The sequence below is a fragment of the Vipera ursinii genome, assembly GCF_947247035.1.
Source record: "Vipera ursinii genome assembly, chromosome: 8".
Taxonomy (NCBI): domain Eukaryota; kingdom Metazoa; phylum Chordata; class Lepidosauria; order Squamata; family Viperidae; genus Vipera; species Vipera ursinii.
This window is the reverse complement of record NC_139519.1, coordinates 16309545-16330065: the sequence shown is the minus strand read 5'-3', so window position 1 is coordinate 16330065 and position 20521 is coordinate 16309545. Positions and strand designations below refer to the sequence as shown.

At 39.1% G+C, this 20521-nt stretch overlaps 1 protein-coding gene across 1 annotated transcript in view; it reads left to right on the top strand.

Annotated features, from left to right (window-relative positions):
* The window catches only part of PKNOX2 (PBX/knotted 1 homeobox 2), a 228045-nt gene that overhangs the window by 68247 nt on the left and 139277 nt on the right, over positions 1-20521 (top strand). Inside the window, exon 3 of the mRNA XM_083368690.1 lies at positions 14302-14523. The gene's annotated coding sequence lies outside the window, so the exon portion shown is untranslated. The remainder of the gene's footprint in view (positions 1-14301; positions 14524-20521) is intronic.

Here is a 20521-nt window from a genome sequence, read left to right as displayed (position 1 = left end):
CTTTGGGAGATAGGGCGGCATATAAGTCCCAAAAATAAATAAATAAATAAATAAATATATTTTAGGCCAGGGGGTCTGCAAACTTGACAACTTTAAGATTTGTGGACTTCGGCTCCCAGAATTCCTCACCCAGCATAGCTGGCTGAGGATTTCTGGGAGCTGAAGTCCATAAGTCTTAAAGTTGTCCAGGTTGTAGACCCCTGCTTTAGGCTGTTCATGAGAAGGTCTTGCCAAGTAGGATTTTGCAAGGACCATTTAATGAGCCTATGAGAATCAAACTGCTGACGGGGCAGAGTTTGCTTGCAATAATGCTTTCTAAATCCTATGACACCATGTCTCCTTCCTCCCTCCCTCCCTCCCTTCCTTCCTTCCTTCCTTCCTTCCTTCCTTCCTTCCCTCCTTCCTTCCTTCCTTCCTTCCTTCCTTCCTTCCTTCCTTCCTTCCTTCCTTCCTTCCAACCTTGAGCCAGTCAGGAACGAACTGCAGAACTGCTTGCAGCCAGCAGTCAGCAGAAGTAGCCTGCAGTACTGCATTCTAACCACTGCACCACCATGGCTCATACAGGCAGTCCTTGAACTACAATCACAATTGGGACCAGAATTTCCACTGTCAAGCAAGGATGTTTCTAAATGAGTCATGCCCGGCTGTATGACCCTTTTTGCCATCATTGTTAAAAAATAAATCCTTGCAGTTGTTAAGTGAGTCTTGCAGTCATTAAGTGAATTGGGCTCCCCCCCACCATTGACTTTTCTTGTCAGAAGCCATTGGGAAAGTCCCAAATGGTGATTACATGACTCCAGGACCCTACAACCACCATCAAATAGATGCTGTATTTCAGTGCTGCTGTAACTTCATACGGTCACTAAACAAATGGTTATAAGTTCAGAGCAAAGGTGTGGATCCCATTTCCTGCCCCAGAATATTAGGGGAACATAGCAGACATTCCACCTACTTTCTGCAAAAATGAGAAGAGTCCTTATGAAGCTCAGTCTGTCTGTAGGAACCGCAGCCTCCAAATAAACTAAGGGCTATTTTGCAACTCAATCAAAAGCACGATGAACCTTGACTATCCTCTTCAGGGCAAGCGCCATGCAGGTGCTTCTGATTTAATTGATTTATTTACAAGAATGTGGACAGTTGGCTCCTTGGCAGGATGCTCTAAACAGCTCTGTGCCAGGTTTATTCCGTTTTTCTCTCTCTCCCTTCTAAAAGATCAGGGAAGGGTAAATCAGGAACAACATCACAGGCTTTTTCTTCAGAAGCCCTCTGCACAGGTAAATCCCTGAAGCCTCAGTGCAAAACAGGAATGCTGTTTCAGGGGAGATTTGCAAGAGAAGCTTTGTGTTGAAGAGACACAAAATGAAGGCGCTGCTCCTAAAGGCCCATTTCTGGGGGGGGGGGGGGGGAAGCCAGCCAGCAAAAAACTTGCTCTTTGCTTTGACCCATTTTATTAAAGGAAAGGGCAGTACATACGAGTCGCGAGAGAAGAGGGGAAAATCCGGTTAGCCAAACTGCAGAAGTTTTATATACAGGAATAAATGAAGAGGCCAGAAAACAAAAGCAAGCAAACAAAAGACAGGCTGGACCTCATGCTGTTGCTGACTGATGATCACAAATAAACGCATGCATCGTACACACATCACCCGATAATTTGCATTTAGTCTAGCTATGGATCAGCCTGATTGCAGCCCAGCTGCTTTGCCGTTTACACCCAACGCCTCTTTGGCCCAGGATGGTTCGGACCACTTGGGGAGAGCAAAGGATTGTGGGATTTCAGCAAATGGCTAAGCACCGAACATGCTAATTGTTTTCCTATTTCCTTTAATTAATTTAATTTAATTCATTTTAATTTTATATTATCTTTTTATATTGTCTTTTATATGCTGCCCTGTAAACCGCCCTGAGTCCTTCGGGAATAGGGCGGTATAGAAAAATAAATAAATAAATAAATAAATAAATAAATAAATGAATGAATGAATGAATGAATGAATGAATGAATGAATGAATGAATGAATGAATTCACAATGTCCAAGATGGAACAATTTTCTACTCAGGTAGGATTGTTACAGATGGTCTGTTTGAAACCCGAACCATTACATTTCACCTGAAATAAAAGGGAGAGGCCATGCGCTCCTCTGCTATCATCACCGCATCCGTCCAAAACCACTAGCTATTTCTTCAAGAGCATCAGCCAATGCATTAGTAGAGGTGATTGTCTGCAGAAAGAGACTCCTGTTTAGGGCTGTTGCCTTGGATGGCAAATATCTTTGCTTTTCTGAACTGTTTTCCTGCAGATGTTGAAAAGCGATGCCTTCCGTAGGAACTCAAACCATTGTGCATTACACATTATGCATGTGTCTGTGTCTGAGTGTGACAGATCTTTTGGGTTTTATGCTAGATCCTACCTGTCAAGGTCACCTATAATAAATGGCTCAGCGTAATAGCCCATCTCCACACCTGCCCAATTCAAGAGACAACGTTTCAGCTAGCTCTCTCTGCGTTCATGATGGCTAAGGTCTCCCATGACGCTGTGGCCTTGCACATCTTGTTTTGCACGGTGACCACAGCCCCAGCCCTAAGCAAATATTAATTCATCTCAATCAAAGGCAGGCTGTCTTTGCTGGCAGCCCAAGCCGATTTGTTTGTGGCAGGATGGAATTCTCTCCCTTACAACCGGGCTGAATCTTACCCAGCAACAGCTGCAGTCCAGCTGCTGGCAGCCTTGCTGCGCCGAGTGCTAAACCTCTCAAGGGTCAGAACTGTGGTATGTCGGTCTCCATAGCAACCAGCCAATGGGCTACTTTTGCAGAACAATTCCTTTCCTCAGGCTGAGTTGGAGAGTTAGCTCAGCCGATGGGTATGCGTCTCCTAGAGCAGTGGGTTAGCAAGGTCTAGGGGTGGTGGTGTATATTTTGAATTTCTTCTTAACCCTTAAGATGCAGGGAGGGGGAGGATAGGGGTGGTATTCATCTTGCACTGAATGGCCACCCTGAAGGGAGAGATTTTGGTGGGATGAAAATGTGGGTACCTTAACATTTGGAGATGGGGAGAGAAGAATCACAATGCTAAAAATGAAATTGGCAGCCATGTGCAAGTCCCTTGATTGTGCCCTGACCTGCTTCTTCATATTGATGAAACAGGACGTGCATATTTGTATATAATTCCTACAAATTTCAAGAAGGTAACTTCTTGGGTTTTGGTTTTCACTCAGGTAATCCAAGCTCAGAAGTCATCAGCCAGTTCCATCAGTTTAAGAACATGGCCAGTGATCAGCAGTGAGATGTTTGGGAGATCTAAAAAGAATCAGAATTCCCACCTTGCTTCTGTTAGTTGAGAATGTTGTCCCTATTCACAAAGGAGACAATTTCCTTGTGGGTCTAACCACACTTGGCCAATAAAGCTATTCTATTCTGTTCTATTCTATTCTATTCTATTCTATTCTATTCTATTCTATTCTATTCTATTCTATTCTATTCTATTCTATTCTATTCTATTTTCCATTCCATATTCTATTCTATTCTATTCCCCATTCCATATTCTATTCTATTCCCCATTCCATATTCTATTCTATTCTATTCTATTCTATTCTATTCTATTCTATTCTATTCTATTCTATTCTATTCTATTCTATTCTATTCTATTCTATTTTCCATTCCATATTCTATTCTATTCTATTCCCCATTCCATATTCTATTCTATTCCCCATTCCATATTCTATTCTATTCTATTCTATTCTATTCTATTCTATTCTATTCTATTCTATTCTATTCTATTCTATTCTATTCTATTCTATTCTATTCTATATTCCATTCCATTCCTCTCCTATCTTATCTTATCTTATCTTATCTTATCTTATCTTATCTTATCTTATCTTTCTTATCTTATCTTATCTTATCTTATCTTATCTTATCTTATCTTATCTTATCCTATCCTATCCTATCCTATCCTATCCTATCCTATCCTATTCCCATTCAGTCATGTCCAACTCTTGGCAATTCTATGGGCCAGGTGTCTCCACATCTTCCAATCTTGCATCTTTGAGTTTTTCTATGATCTGGTTGGTGTCAGTTTTGATGGTATCCAATCATCGTGTTCTTTGCCAGCCTGGTTTTCTTTTACCGCTAACTCTTCCAAAGATAAATGCTTTCTCCAGTAAACAAGAGTAGACAAAGCAACTAAATGGTATTGGATATAAGGGTAGGGAAGCCCTTCTTGGGTATGAAGCTCAGTAAGTCACCTTGGCCTGAGCTGCTCACCTTAAACATCCTCTTCAAATTGTTGCAACAATTGGAAAGATTATTGGGGGATAAAAGGGGGATTTTAAGAAGAAACATTTGGAAGCTCTGGATCTGCATGTGTGGTGCTAAGTTAAACTAGTTTCTTTGAAGTGAATGATCGGCATTTATTGATTGTTGGCATTCCTTGCAGACCTATCTTTTTTTCTGTCCAGAGCATAAATCATGTTTAGTTACCAAGTGCTGTGGATTAATATATACCAGTTGCCACAAAATATCTCGAGCCACTAGATGGCCAAGACTGGATGGTCCTGTGTTCTAAAAGTTATTAAAATCCATTCTCTGTTTCAGGGAGAGGCGCCAGGTAGCACATAGGCTGTATGTGACCCTTCGTAGCATCTTGTACAACCATTTCTCTAACATCTTTGTACAGCCATTTGTCTGAAATGATGTAGGGTTTCCTGCTTGATCAGGGGTTTAGAGTAGAAGACCTCCAAGGCCCCTTTCAACTCTGTTATTCTGTTGTCCACTTTACCACACTAGCTGCAGCTCTCTCCTTGGCCAGTATGCCCCAGCTCTGGAAACATTGTCCTGTTAAGGAACGATAACATTTTTACTTGGAATTGTGGCAGTTGAAGTCATATGCATCTTCAGGACATGAAAATAAGGAAAGTTGTTTTAAAAAGCCACTCCAGGCTCCAGAAAGCCATGTAGTGATTTAAAACCTTCATAGAAAACTAAGGCTCAAGGTTGACTCAGCCTTCCATCCTTCCGAGGTAGGTAAAATGAGGACCCAGATTGTTGGGGGCAATAAGCTGACTTTGTAATAATGCCGCTTGGGGTGGGTGTGAAAGCCCTAACAAGCAGGCATATACATAGAATGAAGGCTACTGCTAAGCACATTGGTTTGTGCTTCTTAGATTGTAAGCCAACCTGAGTCTTCGGAGAAGGGCGGGATATAAATGGGATTAAAAAAAATATAGAAAAGTTATTGGCCAATCAGAACAGGGAACAGTTCGGTTGTATGGTCTCAATGGTTTCACTGCTATATAGCTACTATTTGGCACCCCTGAGTCAGTGGCAACGTAATAATGACCATTGTCATCTCTTTGTGCTTGTTTTGAAGCATCACATTTTTTAAAAAAAATCAGACTTTATACATTAAAGCACTCGCTGGAGTCTCAGTTGGTAGATTTAATTGAAACTCCATCTTCTGTGGATAGGCAGAAACATGAGTATTTACTTTAGGCTGTGTAATGTTGGTCAAGAGGTACCCAGTGGTATGATTAAGTGATTACAATATTTGTCCCAGTTTGTTGGAGTGGAAATGATTATTCTATCTGCATCGCCTCTTTTCCTCTTTGTCGCCTGCATTCCTTGGCTTCTTACAACGCCGTTTCCCACCACATCTAAAAGAAACTCTACGGAGCGAATTTGCTGAAACCAGGATTCAATATCTTGGTTTTTCAGGGAATTTGTTCAAATTCCGCTTTCCAATTTTGGATGCCAGTGGCTATCACTTAGGAAATCAAAGGCTGGAAAAGTAGATTCCCAGTTTCCTTCTGCTGCAAGGGAAAGCTTCTGTCTTTCTAATTCTTTCAAAGAATTTTGGGAAATATGTTTTTCCCCCCCTCCCCCTCCCCCAGTTGGTGCATTGGATAGACGTCTGAAGGAGGCTACTGCATTCCAGTTTTCTGGAACTGATCTTCCCGGCATGATCTGGTTTCTTTTCTGCAGCAGCGTCCTTCTTGATCAGGGGAGTGGGCTAGAAGGCCTGCAAGGTCCCTTCCAACTCCGTTATGGGTAGCCTTCGACTTACAACAGTCCGTTTAGCGACCATTTGAAATTACAACAGCCCTGAATAAAACTTGACTTACGATCATTTTTCACGCTTACGACCGTTGCAGCATCCCCAGGCTCACGTCATCCAAATTCAAATGCTTGGCAACAGATTCATATGTATGACGATTGTAGTGTCTCTGGGTCATGTGATCCCCTTTTGCGACCTTCCGACAAAGAAAGTCAACGGGGAAGCCAGATTCGCTTCAGAACGTTGTCACTAGCTTAACAACTGCAGTGATTCATGTAACGACTGTGGCAAGAAAGGTCATACAATGGGACAAAACTCATTTAACGAACGTCTCACTTAGCAACAAAAATGTTGGGCTCTGTTGGAGGGAAAAGGAAAGAGACCAAAAGGAGGCCAAGGCTTCTCTTGAAAAGTGCAAAAAGCTTATTGGTGGACTGGTCCCCCACAAGGCTTTCGGGGATCTTACTGATGGAATTTTGTTTTATATATTCTTCTGCATTGGGAAGTATTGTTTCAGGAAGTGGAGCAAATTCTTTGCTTCTGTGGAAACCAGGAGCGTGCAAAGTGCAGCTGTCTTGAATTGGTTTCGAGGAATGATCTGATTTGTGCAAGAGTTGGATTTTGAGGAAGCAAGATGACTCACTGCCTACAATCGCAGTCAAACCCCCTCCCCTCTTTTCCATTGCCCTGGTGCTTCTGCCCATGCATAAACATTAGGCAGTAGACCCGTCAGAAGCCCTTGAAGTGGGTGCTTTGATGCGACTTGGCCACATCAAGCTTTTGATATGTTTCATGGGGCCCTTTTGAGGCTTTGCAAAATAGCCAAGAAGGGGCTGTTTACAAAAGCAAGCCTGTCATTGTGACAGCCTGCTTCTCCAAGGCTTTGTACCATCTTCAGGAATACTCTGCAGGACACATGGGCTTTTTCAAAGAGGCAAAAAGGTCTTCCTTAGCTAATTCATATGCATGATCCGATAGCGCTCTTTGAAGATTAGAGCTGGCGGGAAATTTGTAGTACATCTGATCCAATCTTCTTCCTTGGATCAGAACAATTTTTATAACTTTTACCAATACATCATGCAGATAGTTTATGTTAATGAAAGTTGCATTGTAGATCATGGATCCATCTACTTCAATATTCCTTTATTAATCAGGCTGACAAGTAGTAACAAGTTACTAGTATTAGCAAGTATTAACAAGATACTTGACCTCTTCCAACAAAGATACCTTCGCCAAATCCTGAAGATTTACTATTTTGACCATATCACTAACAAAGAAGAGCTCCACAAGAATTTCTCCTGCAAAGTACACAACATTGTTGTACACAGAAGACTCCAACTTGCAGGTCATATTCTCCACATGGAGAATAATGGAATTCCCAAGTTGGCAATGAGATGGACCCCTGCCCCCTCCAATGCCAAACAATCAAGAGGATGCCCTTGAAATACATGGCAAAGAACATTCATGGAAGGCTTAAAGACTCTAAACATCACATGGGAAGACCTTGAAGTACTCACCAAAGACCAAAAATAATGTTACATAGTATGGGAGGATCTAATGCTTATGCTAACGCTAAATCTGTCAGGCACTGGGAAAATCAGGAGTTTCAGGCAGTTCAAATGAGTATAAAGATTTATTGCAAGCTTAAGCTCTCTACAAGAATCCAACCAACTAACAGTCAAGGGAAATGCTGGGGAGAAAAGAGAGGCATTCAAGTTTGGCTGGGCTTCAATCTCTTTAGGCAATCAGGGTCTCATGACTTATGAAGCGTTTGACCTCCTCCCCCCCCCCCCCGCCCTCTGGCTTAGCCTGGTCATCTCTTACAAAATCAGGCTGACAACAGCTCTCTAAGATTTTGAGCAGATATAGTTCCTAAATATATATTTGGTACAACTGAAGCCATCCAGCCCCAAGCCTATCTCTGAGTGAAATATTTGTCCTACCGCGAAGTTGTAATCATTGGCTACTAACTTTGGCACTTGAATCCCTTCCAAGTTCTTTATCTAAACTGTGTATTTTGGAACAAGTCAGCACAACACATGGTGTGGGTAAATAGCTCCTTCAATCTGTTTCAAACCAACTCAGGTTGTTATTAATAAATAATGTTTCAACACCATAAATTGCTGCCTACTTACGATCAGGATATATTAGACCTCTGCAGAAATATTAACATATTAAAAAGTCTGAATTACAAGTTCTGTTGCAATAACTGAACTTTAAAAATTAATCAGAGGTCTTTATATAAACACTGCATTTTTCCCCCAATATATCAGCACAGCACAAGGGGTGGAGAAACTGCTTCTTATATGATCGTGGGAACTGATCAGTTACCCAAGCGGTGATATTAAGGTTGAACCTGGCACCTTCGACATTGCAAAGCTGAAACATTGCTCTCCGAAGTTTTCCTGCCTTATGTTTTTTTAATGTTTTTAAAATGTTTTTAAGTTTTGACGTGTGCCTTTTTATTTCCTGAATTGGGCAAAACGAGAAAGAAAGAAAAAAGAAACAATGGAGGAAAGGGGAAGTATATGTATGAGGACTTCTTATATAAACATTTATGTAAAGATCTATACAACTTTCAGTAAAGGACAGCCATATTTCATTATAACTACATACACAATCTACATCTATAATCAATTCAATCATAAGGTGCAAGTAACATCAAGTTTTCAATCTTCTGAGTAATGAGCATTCTAATTGCTTATTGTAAAATACTGACTCTGCACCAAAAGATAAAACTAACAATATGACAGAAGCATTCCAGAAGATATATCTGGGAATGGCTGCTAGAACATCTTTTCAGTAGTCCTGGGGCCCAGTAATTACAGATGGTCCTACTTTAGAGAAAGGGGCTTTACATGAACAATCAGATACTCTGATCTTGTAGAAGAAGAGCAGGCAGAGCTGGGGGAGGAGTCAAGTGTGCTATCAACTTAGAATCGTTACGTTCCCACAAGCACTCCCGGTCCAACCTCTCCTGAATTTCATTGGCCTTTTTCTGATGCCAATTTAGTGTTGAACTTTAGTTGACCAGATTCTTGCGTAAAGGCTTGAATAAATTTTCTGTGCTGCAACCTAACTGATGGTCCTGATTCTTTGTCCCTGACAGATCTCTATGTACTGTAAACTCCTATATGCACAAAGGACTATGCATGAGACTATGCCTTCCAGAAATCCAGACAATGGATTCTGCAGTGAGTTTATGCAAACAGGGCTAGGCCATAATGAGTGGGTCAATCCTGATATATATGCATACTGACATAGTCAGAGGTTGCATATCTGTCTCAGAAAGAACCATTTGGTTTTACTGCATTCCTAAGGCTGCAAAGAAAAATGCGGTGGGACAATGCTGGAGCATTTGTTATAAATAATTTCTGTGCCTATGGGGCAGGTGTGTGCTTACTCTTGTGTTTTTTCAAGATCATATTGTTCAGCTTCTTCAGGAGCTCCTCTAGGTCCTGCCATTTCTGCAGATTAATTGCAAACTGTCCACTGGATGCAGTGAGTCATCTTTTCTCTTCATAATGAAAATGATATCCAAATTGTGTTGATTACATGCCGCTAAAGTATGCAAATGAGCCGTGTTTCCTACTGCTCGTGATGTAGTTTCTGATGAGTCTCTCAGGGCTCTAACAAGTTCCCTACTTCTGCCTGGAGGGGGGGAAACGATTAAGTTTCCTTTTAAAAAATAAATAAATAAATAAATAAGTTGGCAACAAGACTGTCATCTTTTCAAACTATCAGGTGGGAGGGGTATCTAATACCTCTGCAGTCCAACGACAACGTTCTGAATGAAGACCATGGGAAGGTGCTTGGTGAACAAATCCCAGGGATACGACATGCTGCTGGGTGTGCCAGGTATTGAAAAGAGTATATTTCGGAAAGGCTGGCTGGGTGCAAACAGCATCGTGTAGAGTCATATTGTTTATCTTGCGTATTAGAAGGCAAGACCGCAAGGAAGAGAGGGGGGTCAGCCTATTCTCCAAAGCACCTGAAGGCAGAACAAGTGTTGTGATTCAGGGTCAGCCTGTGGGTTCAGCAGTTGGGTCGGACGACTCAGAGGAGGAGGAGGGGGGTGTTGAAGAGCTTGCTGATGATGGCCTTGAGGCTCCGCAGAGCCCTCAGCCAGGCCCCTCCCACCTGGTCACGATGGAGACCCAGCTGTGTGAGCCTGACAGCATGGATGAAGATGACCCACAGCTGGCCCTGTTCAAGGACGCCCAACGCAGGAGGCAGTCAATCAGGAGTAAACAGAGGAAGGCAATGGGGCACCTTGGAAGGAGGCAGAGAGAAGCCACGCCCTGAACTGTATAAAAGGGGAATGCGTGGGAGGGTTGGTTTGCTGAAGGCAACCGCTTGAATAGCTCCTGTTTCATGGTTCGTGTCTTGTTTTGCTCTGTTTTATGTTAATAAATTTGGCAGGCTTAGTTCCAGCCTCTTGCCTTCTTGTAAAAGGGGTTGTCCCTGCCTCTTCTGCAGGGCCGGTAGCAGGCTGGTACAGAACAACAAGAAGCAACGGATGGAAACTAATCAAGGAGAGAAACAACCTAGAACTAAGGAGGAATGTCCTAACAGTGAGAATAATTAATCGGTGGAACGACTTGCCTCCAGAAGTTGTGAATGCTCCAAGTTTTTAAGAAGAGATTGGACAGCCATTTGACTGAAGTGGTCTAGGCTTTCCTGCTTGTGCAGTGGGTTGGACTAGATGACCTCCAAGGTCCCTTCCAACTCTGTTATTGTGTTCTGTTAAGATCTTGGTTAGATGAAGCTCCTAGATGACGGTTCTAGGTTAGATTAAGGTTCCAAAATTTTTCAGTTGCAATCAAAAACCATGTCCAAAACCTAACATGAAACAGGAAAAAAAAACTTGTAGAAATCTGGATTGTTATTCCCACTTTGCCTTGTAAGGACATCAGGATATGAAGTGCTTTTTGAAGTAAATAACTATTTGTGAGAAAGTCCTCATATATATCAGGACTACAAAGCATCCTGTACATGGTGGCTTTAACCACAGATAGGGAGTAGCAGATTATGATCTATCTGGGGACATTATGATGGAGAATGTTACTTTTGGGTGAGGCAGGTTCCCCCCACCCATATCTAATTTTTGAGTGGTGGTGGCAGTAAACCTGAGGCTTGGCTTCCCCTTGCAGCTAGAGATAACTTATTGCAAGCCTTTACACATAACCTGCTCAGTTGGTGTGGTTGCAGTGTGGTTTGTTTAGAATGGGTTTAGAATAGAATAGAGCTGGAAGGGACCTTGGAGGTCTTCTAGTCGAGTCCCCTTCTTGAGCAGCAGAACCTATACCATTTCAGACAAGTGACTGTCTAGTGTCTTCTTAAAAACCTCCAGTGATGGAGTACCCACGATTTCTGAAGGGAAGCTGTTCCACTGGTTAATTGTCCTCACTGTCAGGAAATTTCTCCTTAATTCCAGGTTGCTTCTCTCTTTGGTCAGTTTCCAACCATAGTTTCTTGTCCTGCCCTCTGGTGCTTTGGAGAATAATGTGACTCCCTCTTCTTTGTGGCAGCCCCTCAAATGCTGGAACTCTGCTATCATGTCACCCCTGTTTCTTCTTTTCTTTAGACTAGCCAAACCCAAGCCCTACAGCCGTTCTTCCTACAGTATGTTTTAGTCTCCAGGCCTTTGATCATCTTAGTTGATCAAAGGTATAATGGTTCACTGAGGTATAATGGCTTTTCCCAGCTGCTCACCCAGAGTCCTTACAGTAACAGGGCCGGGAAGATTTAAGTCAGTTTAGCTTGAATTTGAACAACATTCCTCCATTAAATCTCGGTGAAGCATGAACCTGAGTAAATGGGCACCAACGCAAAAGAACATCCTATTTAGGGGGAAAAAAAAGTGTTTCCAAGCATATTCTATATGGGAAAGAAACATCAGATTCCTGGAGGACTAGAAGAACTGAAGTTTCTTCAATTCCCTAATTTCTTCTCTGTGAAAGAAGATGTCCTTTTCCTGCCTTGTTTTCAAAATGTTTAAGAAATTCTTTTGGATTTCTCTTGAAGATGCATTCATTCATTCATTCATTCATTCATTCATTCATTCATTCATCCTCTTGGAAACGGTGGAAGATATTGTTACTGTGGTAGTTATTCAATCTTCTGAAGACCAAACTTCTCCTCCCAGAAAATCTTCCTGGGTTTCTCCCCTTAGGATTTCGCTGAAGGATAAGTAGCCAGGAAGACCACAAATTGAAAGTAAACGAAAGTGAAAATACCAACCGTTTTTCAACACAGCTCTAGAAACTGAAGAACTATTTGGGATGGCCTTTGGATGTTATCCTTAGTATATTACACTGGAAAATTGTGTGTATTTGTACATTGCCTGCCATTGTCCTCAGAGATCTGCAATAGTTGAAACCCAGAAGTTATCACCTTACCATAATAATTACTGCTTGAGGTTTTTTATGAGCTGTCGTATGCAAAATGTCAGTTGCATTATAATTGCAGTAATAGCCACTCTATAAAACTCTACCTACTTACTTATATGTGCTTTTCAGTGAAGATTAGTACCTTGGTTTTCCATCTAAAATGTTGCCAGGATTGCCTTATTTCTTATTAGGTTCATTCTGAGCTGGGATGCTAAATATCTGAAAAACACCAGTATGGGGAGATTTACTTATCGTTGGCAACTTGTCCATATTAAATGTGACATCAAATGCAGCAAAATTAGGGTTTTTTTTCCCCCACCTCTCATGCAGTATTTTTCTTCTAACTGAACAATACCGTTGTCATAGAAACAGCCTTTCTGCAAAAGGTCACTTGCACGAAACTGTGTTTTAGGTGCAACTCTAGGAGATTATGGGGGATTAACTTTATGTACAGTGTGTGTGTGGTGTGTGTATAAAATCTTTCTTTCTTTCTTTCTTTCTTTCTTTCTTTCTTTCTTTCTTTCTTTCTTTCTTTCTTTCTTTCTTTCTTTCTTTCTTTGAAATAATATAAACAAATATCCAATTGAGCTGGAAGGCTCTTTCAGTAAATTGAGAACTCAATGACAAAAGCTTTATTTATGCAGTAGAGTGATATCTCAAATAGGTACTCTCCAAATGTGTATGTATGTTTAACTTGGTTTTAATTAAACCTCAGTCAGAACTGCAACTGTGGTAAGACAAGATAATTTCCAAATTCCCAGTGCAATTTTTAAAGGTTGGCTTTGTTATAAACCTCCGGATGGACTTGAATCCTCAGAATTCAGCTTATGGTGACTTCTCCATACCCTACAGTGTACTGGAAAGAATCACCCAAGGTGAATAATTGTGGGAAAAATGGAGAAATGCAGTTTTTTAAAAAAGTGAACTTAAAGAAGAATTGCTCCATCAGACCTGCCATTTTGACTAAGACATTCACCATCGCAAGCAACCCATGTTGTGGATGTCTCCTGAATCTGTAGAAAATGTACACAAACGGGGGTCTCAGTGACATGCAACCCTTTGTCTCAAAAGCCTTGCATGCAATTTGGGGGATTTTTCTAAGAGCAGCCTCCATGTTATAATAAAAAATTGGGGTTTGTTCTAGCTGAATCAGCTTGTTTGAGTATGGTTCCTGGAACATCATTCAAAAGTCAATTTCGGCCTGAAAAAAGATCCCGGTGGTATTAACCATTGCTATGGAAACAATATTTGAAGGTGCTGAAAATGTTTAAGAGAATATATATTGGGCTTATATTATGGGTATTCAATATACATTTGGTTCATGTAACCTCTTTTTATAGATTGTCTGCCCATCCATCCATCCAATTTATATTAATGAAATTCTCAGTGAATTCAAGTTAATATGTTCAGTTTGCTTCTTCCCTCCCATCTTCTACCATGATCATCACCAAGAGATACTTTAGATTCTAGCCAAAAGCAACAAAGAATTTGTTAAACTCCTCCTAATCCATTAAAAAAAATCATTTACAACAGTTTTAGAAACAGGTAAGGATTCTCTACAGCAGCAGCAGCAAGATTAAGGGATGGCCAGTTATGCTGTATGACCCACATCATTGTATCTCCTGCAGAATCACCTTTATTCCTCCTAATAATAGGACTAGTCCTTTCCAGAACTTTGCACTTGAATGTTTAACTTCCAAACCTTGGACCTGCATTATCTCTGGAAATAGATGGAGATGCTACAGTCATGGTCAGTAGTGAAGATTGATGGGACTTGCAGTTCATAACATCTGGAAGATCACATGTTCCCATCTATATTTTAGATGCTTACATAGGTAAATGGTGAATTGCTTTTTTTCCCCAGGTCATTCCTTCCACTGATGAAAATTAATTTGAATTCTTATCCCGTTCTACCAATGGTCCATGGTGAAACTGTAAAGCCTTTAAGCTTGATGGATCATTCTCCACATTGTAATCTACGGCACTGATGGGCATGGTGAACAGAATCTGAATAGCCCACAACTGAGGGACTGCACTTACTACCTCCTGCCACTTGCAGAACAATCCATTAAAAAGTAATTTCTAGGTATGCATTTTCAATTGATTCTTAATCTGTCCAATAATTATTTCAGATTAATGCATTATGTATTTAATCAATTATGTTTATTGTGTCAATTACTGTCAGTTGCCTCAGAAGGTGCTGTTTCTTGAAAAATCCATGGTAACTGCCCACTGCATATCTATTCATTTTCTCTCTGGCATAACTGTTGAAGAGATTAATGGGAGAATAATAACTATGTTGGTGTGCTTGTTTTGAATGTGTAAAATTCTAAGGAAGTACTGGAAAAGACTCTTTAAGACTTAAGAGTCTTCAGACTTTATATGGCATCTGTTAGGTTAAATAGGCATAGTTTCAGCTGCATAAGGCAGTCTTCTACAGACAGTCTTCATTGGGACCAGCAACTTGGTTCCCACAATTGAGACCAGCAACTTGGGCATTAAATGAAACAGCTGCTAAGTGGGAACTTCATGAGTTTATTATTGAAAATTCAGATTTCCTTTACTTTACAGACCTGTGAAGGTCATAAATGCAAGGATTGGTCATAAAATTACTTTTTCACCCCCATCATAACCATAAATGATTGCTAAATGAGGGCTACCTATTCTTTCAATCAACAAAGGGATCTTCTCCTTTACTGCTGTCTACATGGCAGCAGTAGATATCTTATTTTGATACGGTTGCTGTTTAAAAACTAAAAATAAACAATATTATTCTGAAAAGGGTAAGCCGATTCACATACGTATTATGGAGTGATAATTGGGTTGTAATTCTCAATCAAATTCATTCTGCTGATTCAGAAAATGAAGGTGACACAAAATCTGGTTAGAAGATACTTGACAAAGGTTTTTTACTCATTCCTTGTTGAAAGTTTCTGATATGTGCTTGCTTGAAGGAAACATTATGGTCATCTCCTTTCTTTAGGACAGATTTCATTAAAGAAGGCTTAGCTGAAATATTTTATTACATTTGTTGGTGTAAAAATATGCCCCTTGAGTAGGACAACTAGGTTTTGATTCTCCTCTCTCTTGCAGCCTGACTTCATGATGTGCCTAACTTACTACTGTTCTTTTTAGTACATTTTCCTATAGACATAGCTATCCCAGAAACTAATCAAGGAGAGAATCAACCTAGAAATAAGGAGAAGTTTCCTGACAATTAGAACACTTAATCAGTGGAACAGCTTGCCTTCTGAAGATGTGGGTGGTAGAGCTTTTTAAGGAGAGACTGGACAGGCATTTGTCCAGAATGATGGGGTCTACTGCTTGAGCAGGAGCTTGAAGACCTCAAAGGTCCAGCTCTTTCGTTCTGTTATTCTGTTACCTATGTCTGAATAGCCGAGGAGAAATAAATCAACCTGTTTTTCCTATCAGTGACTCCATGGTCAAGAATTACAAGACAGGAAATTTGATGTTTACAGCTTCTTGACCCACCCAATTCTGGCTTAACAATCTAATGGCCAGAATTCCTACTCATCCCGGGTTCAATACATATTATGTGGATATGGGCTTACTTTTCACATCTCTCCCAAATTGAGGAATAGATGGATAGCCTGAAATAAACACAATTCATACAATGACTGCATGGAAACTCCATGTTTTTGTTCTGTCAAGTGAGGATGCTATGTATACGTTTGTGGATTTCTATGCGTGCATGTCTGTATGTTTGTGTCTTTTCACGCTCACCTGTTTATCCATAGCTTTCATTGTAGACAATGTTTGTGAACTGTATATACAAAGATCATAGAATGTACTGCAACGAACATTTACATGGCTTTATATATTGACTTTTTCATTGAACTAAAAACCATTTTTATTCCCCCCCAGTTTAAAATGCACTAGTTAAGAATATGGACTTATAAAGAGAAAATGGAACATTTTGTACTTTGGGAATTTTGTTCAATTACATATCATGCTATTGAGTAATTTGTGTGGGTGGGTGTTTATTTATTTTTAGACACAGAGCATGTGGACTGATGAATTCCTATAAAGTACAGACATAAAACAATGCTATAAATAGATAGAATATTTTATGAGCATTTTTCCATTGGAGCATACAGATTTACTCCTTTTCAGTTTTACCAATACTCAGTTGTAAGTTCTGTATCAACCAATTATTTTTTTTTTATTGAAAAGTTTTAAAAATACAGTTTTCCTTTAAAAAACCCCCTTCCCTCTCCCTCCTCCCCTCCCTACCTCCCCCCTTCCCCCCCTCCCCCCCTCCCTCCTCCCCCCCACCTCCCCCCAACCCCCCTCCCCCCCTCCCTCCTCCCCCCCACCTCCCCCCAACCCCCCTCCCCCCCGGACTTCCCAGAGCTAAATACAAGGTATATATATATAAAAAAGCAATCATAAACAACCATATACTAACAACTATAAATTCTAAAATCCATCACTCTCTAACTTATATAGGATCAAACAAAACTTAGCATTATTAAATATATATAGAAGACAAAATAGAAAAAGAAAAAAGAAAACGAAAGAAGACTTATTCAAATGCTAGATAAAACTTCTTAACCCTATACTTATTCTGGATAAACTCAATCCATTTTCTCCATTCCATAATATAATGCTCTTGCGAGTAATCTTTCAAATAGGCCGAAATCTTCGCCATCTCTGCCAAGTCGGAAACCTTTAAAATCCACTCTTGTATAGTCGGCAGTTCCTCTTTCTTCCAATATTGACCTATCAAAAGTCTTGCTGCCGTAACTAAATTCAACATCAACTTAGAGTCCACAACTGTAGCGTCAACAATTATTCCCAACAAAAAAAATTGCGGACAAAACTTTATCCTCCGTTTAAAAATCTTCTGCATATTCCACCAGACTTTTATCCAAAAAGCCTTGACCTTTTTACATGTCCACCATATGTGAAAATATGTTGCCTCTTCATCACCACACCTCCAACATTTAGGCTGATAATTCGGATACATACTTGCAAGCTTTTTAGGATCTAGATGCCATCTATAAAACATTTTGTAAAAGTTCTCTCTTAGACTTTGAGCTTGAGTGAATTTTACATTCCTCACCCAGATCTTTTCCCACGTGTCCATTGTAATAACTTCCTGAATGTTTTGGGCCCATTTTATCATACAATCCTTAACAAGCTCTGTTTCTGAATCGATCTCTATCAATGCAAGATATATCCGCTTAATATGTGCTGGTCCTTGATTTCTAATTTGCTTTATCAAATTTTCATCAGTCGTTGCAAATCCATTTTTTTGGTCTTCTTTCCACCTGGCCTGTAACTGAATATATTGAAACCAAGTCTGAACAACCTTCTCTTCTCGCAAGAAGCTATATGATTTCAAGCACCAAATATTCCTTTCCAAACTTAAAATTTCCTTGTAAGTAGTCTCATCATGTTTGAAACCAGCATGTATATTGTATCAACCAATTATTATAGAACATCAAGAAAATGTATCGTTGCCATATACAAATTTCCCCATATATGTATTTTATACTCCATTTTCTTTAACATGCATTTTTGCGAATTGAGAATATCTTTGCAAAATATAAAGAAATGTGGAATTCAAGTATATGGACCAAAAGAATTCCCTGATGTTATTCTTCATTTCCATATATATTGGTAGCTTTAATTGCTATGAGGTTTTTAATTGGTTCTTATTAATTGATGTTTCTAATCATCACCTAGAATATTTTTTGATGGAAAGGCAGCGTGTGGATCTTTATATATATTTTTTAAAAATGTATTTTTCCAGCAAATATTTCCCACGCATGGAACAAATGGAAAACAAAACTAGTGGCAACAGAATATTAATTTTTAAGTTATCAGTGTCCTTCAAATCGCTATCTCCCAGCAGGATATTTGATACATTAAAACTATGAAATTCAGTTCTGTGCTATTTGGGAAAAAATGATGCTGCAAATCACAGACATGTAAAAATACTCAAAGGAACAATATAATTAATAAAATGTTAATATAAGGCCCACATGCCCCTCTCTCCCTCCCTGTGCTCAAGGACAGATTTTTTAAGAATGGTCTGGGAAATCATTTGGAACCTCTTTTGCACCATCACTTGACTTTAAGCTAGGTTTAATTTTCTTAGCAGATTTATTTTCCTAACATTCATTTCCCCTCTCTCCATCCTGTTAAAAAAGAGCCCTTTGCATCAAAGCTACTAAACAGTTACTAAACAATATCTGTTTAGCTACTAAACAGTTCTGATTTATACTGATCAGGCATTTGATAAGCTACTATTGCAATAACAGGAGAAAAAATATATCTTAATGTGATTGGCCCAAGCAATATTAGTAGAACTGGAGAATTGTTCCAAATATGATCTTGGATACCTATATGACATTGATCTAATAGTTGGTTTGATTATGATGGGTTGGGAAGAGAAAGCTGTAAGTAGAGCTTAGGATGACAATTCATTTTTAAAATTATTTAAGTAATAAATTTAGATACACTTACATACTGCCAAACTTTGTTCAGTGTGGAGTCTTGAAGAAGAGAGCTGATATTCCTGAATGAGAGCCACTGTTCAAAATAAGTGATTCTTATTGCTTATTCAGCTATTTTGCTTTGGTTTATTTGTTTTGATTTGTTTGTTCTTGATTGGAATAATTTGTTGTATTGATCTATCTATCTATCTATCTATCTATCTATCTATCTATCTATCTATCATTTATTTATCATCCGTCTATATCTATCATCTATCTTATCTATCATCAATCATCTATCATTTATTTATATCTGTCTATCATCTATCTATCTATCTATCTATCTATCTATCTATCTATCTATCTATCTATCTATCATTTATTTATCATCCATCTATATCTATCATCTATCTTATCTATCATCAATCATCTATCATTTATTTATATCTGTCTGTCTGTCTATCATCTATCTATCTATCTATCTATCATTTATTTATCATCTGTCTATATCTATCATCTATCTTATCTATCATCAATCATCTATCATTTATTTATATCTGTCTGTCTATCATCTATCTATCTATCTATCTATCATTTATTTATCATCCATCTATATCTATCATCTATCTTATCTATCATCAATCATCTATCATTTATTTATATCTGTCTGTCTGTCTATCATCTATCTATCTATCTATCTATCTATCATTTATTTATCATCCGTCTATATCTATCATCTATCTTATCTATCATCAATCATCTATCATTTATTTATATCTGTCTATCATCTATCTATCTATCTATCTATCTATCTATCTATCTATCATTTATTTATCATCCATCTATATCTATCATCTATCTTATCTATCATCAATCATCTATCATTTATTTATATCTGTCTGTCTGTCTATCATCTATCTATCTATCTATCTATCTATCTATCATTTATTTATCATCCATCTATATCTATCATCTATCTTATCTATCATCAATCATCTATCATTTATTTATATCTGTCTGTCTGTCTATCATCTATCTATCTATCTATCTATCTATCTATCTATCTATCTATCGTCTTTGATATACAACACTTCATTTAGTGACCATTCAAAGTTACAGCGGCACTCAAAAAAGTGACTTATGACCATCATAAATATGAACCATTTGCCAAGTGCCTAAATTTTGATCCCATGACCGTGGGTATGCTGCAACAGTCATTAAGTGTGAAAAATGGTCATAAGCTGCTTTTTCAGTGCTGTTGTAACTTTGAATGGTCACTAAATGAACCGTTGTAAGTCGAGGATTACCTGTAAATGTTCTTTGTTTAAGATTGGCAAATTTGTGTGGTTAACTTTTCAAAAGATCCGAATCTGGTCAAAACAAAATGTGGTTTATGAAATCTTGGATTCTTTTAAGAAATCCATAATTTTTCCTGCACCTTCTTCTACATATGATATCATGTTTTTCTTCCTCCTAAGTGCCCAGGGTTAGTACCTACTATTTCCTTTTGATTGACAGGAGAAGAAGCACCTCTATTCAGAAAGTCCATTTGCGGATTCCATTTCTGTCCCCCATCTTTATTCTTTTCTTTCCCCATCGTTAGTGGGCACTCGCATAACT